Consider the following 6,000-nt stretch of genomic DNA (forward strand, 5'->3'; position numbering starts at 1 on the left):
TAATTCAGTTCGGCAGTGCCTGGTTTTAAATCTTGGTTCCACCACTTCCTTCCTGTGTGATCATGGGCAAGTTACTTAACTTCTCGGAGTCTCATATGTTCCACCTGTAAAATGGGTATAAGACTAGACCCTACCTTATAAGGTTGTTGAGATGACATGAGAGAAGGGATGCAAAATGCTTAGCCCAGTGCAAACTCATAGCAGAAGCCAGATCCGTGTCGGCTGCCATCGTTATTACCGGGCTCCAACACAACCTCCCAGTAATAATAATGGGAAAAAGCAAAAGCAGTGACAGATACCATTTTCCTGGGCTCCAAAATCACTGTGGACGGTGACCGCAGCCATGAAAGGAAAGCTGTTACCAACCTAGATGGCATATTAAAAAGCAGAGACGTCACTTTGCTGACAAAGGTCTGTCTAGTCAAAGCTATGGTTTTCCCAGTGGTCATGGACAGATGTGAGAGTTGGACCATAAACAAGGCTGAGCACCAAAGAATTGATGCTTTTGAGTTATGGTGTTGGAGAGTCCCTTGGACTGAAAGGAGATCAAACCAGTCAATCCTAAAGGAAATCAACCCTGAATATTCATTGGAAGGACTGATTCTAAAGTTCTAATACTTTGGCCGCCTGATACAAAGAACAAGCCCATTGGAAAAGACCCTGTTGCTGGGAAAGATTGAGGGCAGGAGGAGAAGGGGGCAACAGAGGATGAGAAGGTTAGACAGCATCACTGAATCAATGGACATGAATTTAAGCAAACTCTGGGAGAGAGTGAAGGACAGAGGAGCCTAGTGTGCTGCAGTCCATAGGGTCGCAAAGAGTCGGACATGACTTAGCGACTAAACAACAACACAACTTCAGGGAGCCTCACCTTCCCACTCTTGAAGGAATGTAACTAACATTCCTTACTTGGCTGAGTTTTTGAGTGGGTAACTGCAGACAAGGAGGATGAATGAGCCGAGCACAGAGTGGGCGCTTAGTAAACACAGGATAAATACAGGTTCCCTTCCGTTTCCTCAAACTAGGGACACACATGGACAGTTACTCAGTAACTTTTCACAAACATGAGTGAGGTGGGATCACAAGTCAGGAGCAACAGACGCAGAGAAGAGGCTTAGGAGGGAGGGCAACTGGGGGAGGAACCAGGAAAGGCTTCGTGGAGGAGGTGTGTGATCTGGGTCAGGAAGGTGCAGGGAAAGCAGGGAGGTAGAAGTGAACGTATGGACAGAAGAGTTGGGGCACCCACCCCCGCAAAAGCAAAGCAGATTTCAAAGCAGCGTCTCAGAGGTTAGGGGAGATGTTCCCATTGCCTCTGTTTGGGAACTTGGGGTTTGATAGCACAGTGGCTGGAGAAGGCAATGGCACCCTACTCCAGTACTCTTGCCTGGAAAATCCCATGGACGGAGGAGCCTGGTAGGCTGCAGTCCACGGGGTCTCGAAGAGTTGGACATGACTGAGCGACTTCACTTTCACTTTTCACTTTCATGCACTGGAGAAGGAAATGGCAACCCACTCCAGTGTTCTTGCCTGGAGAATCCCAGGGATGGAGGAGCCTGGTGGGCTGCCGTCTATGGGGTCGCACAGAGTCAGACACGACTGAAGCGACTTAGCAGCAGCAGCAGCACAGTGGCTGAGCTGGAGAGCTCCATGTGCACGGAGCCTCTGTGCTGGGAATGTTGTCATGGATACAGGCCAACAACACAGACAGCAGAATAACTGATCTGGGGTGGGGGGGACATGCTGGAATCATCTGCCCCAGTCATTCTTCAGATGTAGAAACTGAGGCCCAGAGACAGGAAAGGACTTGATCAAGATCACACGGCAGGTCAGCGGCAGAGCTGAGACCTACGCTTAGTCTCCTAATGGCTAGGTCAGAATTCTTTACTGATCACGGCAATGACAAGTTCCCGGTACTTGTGTAGTGCTTATTGTATGCACCTGTGTCTTAGCTTCTTGGGAAGATGAAGTCATTTGAGCCCCACAACCACCCTTGAGTGAGGGACTACCATTACTCCCATTTTGCAGATGAGCAAACTGAGGCCCAGGGAACTCAACTGAGTTGCCTGAAGTCACACTGCTAATAAAGAGCAGAGCCAGGATTCAACCCCAGGCTACAAAGCCCCAGCATCTGGGTGCTTAACCAGTACACGCAGCTGTACTCAGCATGTGTCCATCCCATCACGCATGCGTGCACCGTCCACCCAGTCAAGCATGCAAGCATTCATTCAAGCAGCATTTATGTGAGTGCCTACTGTTCCAGGCACTCAGAAATCAGCAGTGAATGAAAGCCAACCCCACGGAGCCCTGCCCGCCCCTCTGTGACCCCTGCCGCCTTCTACCGCGCCCAGCCATTTCAGCTCGCTAAAAACCGTCTACCTGTAAAGCCTGGTCTCCAATTTAGCTGCTCAAGACCACAGACCGCTGTACTGCTGGGAAACCACAAACCAACCCCCCTTCAAAAGCCATTCTATCATTTGCTTAGGAAAGGGGGAGTGAAGATGATTGATCCAGTATCCATTTCTGAATAGAATGATGAGTTGCATGGAGGACCAAGGCCTCACTGGCAAAAAAAAAAAAAAAAATCCTCAAATCGTATTTAGAAATAGTACACAGGGCTTGAAGCAACAGAGCGAAAAAGTGCAATGGTTGAGTTTTGCCACCCACCACAAGAAAGCTTTCAACAAGTCCAGAACCCTTGGCAGGGAGGAACCAGGTCAGTCACATGCCCTGGACAGTCTATCAGATAGGTGAGCACTCTTTCGGGGCTCCCAGAAGACCCAGACCTTCTCCTGCTTGGTTCCAGGCCCACGACACTGTTCTGCCCCGAAAGACTGACATGACTGTCCCACTTCCCAGAGGACACAGACTCAGAAAAAGACTTTCCCAAAGTCAACACAGGCCTGGTTCTGCAAAGACTGTGGTCCCCCCTCAACATTGCCACTTGAGTGCAGCCTGGGGCAGGCCTTGTCACTTCTCTGATCCTCCAGTTTCTTTTTCCTTAGAGTGAAGACTCTGAGACACAAGAGCAGAAAGCTCCCTGCCAGCCCTGGCGTTTGGTGCTTTCATCTGATGAGGCTGCAAGACTGGGGCCAAGGACAGGAAGAAGGGCCAGGCAGATGTTTCCCCAACCCACATCACCTCCAACACCTTCACCCCATCTCCACTAGGCGCCTGAGTCAGCTTGTAAACAGTCCCAGAAGGAGGGATCTTAAAAACGGAGATCTGATTCAGGGAGGTGAGGTGTTCTATTACCATTCTCCAGGCGGGACTACAGACTCAAATCTACAAGAGAAGTGCTCTCTCCCTGCCACTGCCTCGCCTCAACACACTGAGAGGTTCCGAACATCCTGTGCCATTTGACCAAGTGAGAGGGACTGAGTGGCTACTGAACTCAGGTTATTAATAGAATTAAGGTGCTGACGTGTCTGACTCTTTGTGACCCCATGGACTGTAGCCCACCAAGCTCCTCTATCCATGGGATTCTCCAGGTAAGAATACGGGAGTGGGTTGCCATTTCCTTCTCCAGGGGATCTTCCCAACCCAGGGATGAAACCCATGTCTCTTATGTCTCCTGCATTGACAGGTGGGTTCTTTACCACTAGTGCCACCTGGGAGAAACATGCATACATGCACTGCTAATAATCCCCAATATCTGCATAACTGCCACCTCTTGGCTGTGCCAATGCTCACAGCCTCAGTTTCCTCTTCCACAAAGTGGGAATACTCGTCATTACTCTTCCCCGAGATGGCAGGACAGGAATCATCTGTCCCATTTTGCAGATGAAGAAACTGAGGCTCAGAGAAGTGGCATTCAGTGCCCTGAAGCCACAACCCGAACATGGGTCTGTGACGCTTAATGTAGGAGGCGAAAGGAGAGAAAAGATCTGGGGTGGGCTGAGATTGTGAACCAAGCACACTTTTATCTGCTGGCAGTCTGCCGATGGTCACAAATGAGGGGTGATTGGCCCACCCGGGGGCCATCAGGGGCCTGCAGCCTGCCCCGGGCACAGCTGCCGCCCTGGCAGACCCGCAAAGAGCCCCCCGAAGAATCTCTGCGCTCTCAAGCTTTTTTTCCCATTCCAAACATGCCAGAGCCCCACGGACCCCGGAGGCTGCTACTTAGCGCCAGATTAATCACACCGAATTCTCCATCCAGATATTGCGTGCAGGCCGAATTCCCACCGCTAATCGCCGTAATATTCTCCTCGGCGTGTGCAGGCGGCCGGGGCGATGTTCCAGGAATATTAATTCTCCACCGCTGGCTCACTCCCGCCACACGCATGCGCCCCCTGCACCGCCGGCTGATGTTCAGGGATCAGGGGGCCGGGCAGGGGGACAGGAGACCAGCAGGAGCCCAGGTGGGAAACCCTTCCTGGGGCCTGGGCCCCCCGGGTGGGAAGCAGTGGCCCCAAGGCCTGGCTGACAGTTTAACCTGAGCCACTGCAGGGCTGGAGGTGGCCCACGCCTGCGGCCGGGGTCGCCCCGCTCACCCTGTCTCTCCTTCCAGTTTTGCCCTGGAGCCCCCTGTCCCTGGATCTGCAAGAGTCTCAGGACTCCTGAGAAGTCACACAGTACAAGTCCTCTGATGTCCTCTCAACACAGCAGAGCTTTGAGGAAATGGGCAGCCAGGGACCAGCTAATCCCAGCCAAAAAAAAAAAAAAAGCACACACACAAAAAGGAGTGAAAATCTTTCATCTGCTCAAAATATAAAAACATGGGAGGCAGAGGGGACTTGGGTGAAAGAAGTTAGGCTACACTGTGGGCCTGTCCGGCCTGGAGGGGACAGGCCTCTGCTGCTGGCAACACGGACCCTTGCATAGTACATGTAGGGGACCCCCTCTCCACAGCATGATCATTAGCAGAGGAGCCCGGGAAAGGCTGGTGGGGACAGTGTCTAGCTTCTGGAGGGTCTCTAAGGAGAGCAAGCCCACTGGCTCTGGTTGAAGCATATGGGCATATGCACAAGACACTGGCCTGTCCTCAGGGGGTGCCCAGCAATCCAAGAAAAACAACAGTCCTCCTGAGCACAGTCCCTGGGAGCACACTTCCTGCCCACCCCGACCCTGGGACCCCCAGAACAGCACTGGGAAGAGCCACATACTCAGGGGCTTCGCAAAACACCCTTCTGACCTGTTGTTCAGTCGCTAAGTCATGTCTGACTCTTTGCCACCCACGGACTGCAACACGCCAGGCTTCCCTGTTCTTCACTATCTCCCAGAGATTGCTCAAACTCATGCCCGTTGAGTGGGTCATGTCATGCCTCTGATCTTACCCTGGTTCTAACTCAGTACCACCAGGGGAAGCAGTTTCACACGCAGTTCACCAATAAGGAGCCTGACACGTGGCCAGGTGAAGTCAATGGCCCAGCCAGAGTGGTCCCCAGGCCGACAGACTCCAAAGCCAGTGCCCTCTCCTCTCTGAAGCACAGCCTCACCCCACACCCCAGGGCTCCTCTGCTCAGAAATGACTTCTGAGGTCCTTCCTGCTCCCGCATACTGACCAAGCCAAAGCATTTATTGAGCACCTACTGTGTGCCAGGCCCAAGGATCCAGAAACGCATAAGGTTGTATTGTTCAAGGAGCCTACAGTTAGGTGGGAGGAGAGAAAAGTAAACCAGGAACCACGCTCCAGCCTGAGCCCCACAGGAATGGGCCTTCCCCTATGGGCTTCTTGGGGGTTAGGGAGGCCTTCCCGGAGGAGGAGGAGGAGGCTAATCCTAGAGGAGAAAGTGGGGGTGGGGGAGGGATCCCTACACGTGTTTCTGGACCAGAGAGGACCGATGAGGCTGAGAGTGGTTTCTGTGAGTGGTTCGGTGAAGGCGGCCTCCGTGCGCAGGATCAGATGAGAGCAGGAAGGACGTGGCTGCTGGTCAGATGGTGTGCCGGGCAGGGCAGGGTCCCAGGCCCAGGTAAGCTGAGCCAGCCCCTGGCCAGGCAAGGGCAGGGCCCTGGGCTACAGAGAGCTGAGGAAGGGGCCTCTTGACCCCGGGTCTCCTGACT

This window comes from Moschus berezovskii, chromosome 6 (assembly GCF_049115385.1).
Source record: "Moschus berezovskii isolate FMDL1 chromosome 6, NW_MosBer_1.0, whole genome shotgun sequence".
Taxonomy (NCBI): Eukaryota; Metazoa; Chordata; class Mammalia; order Artiodactyla; family Moschidae; genus Moschus; species Moschus berezovskii.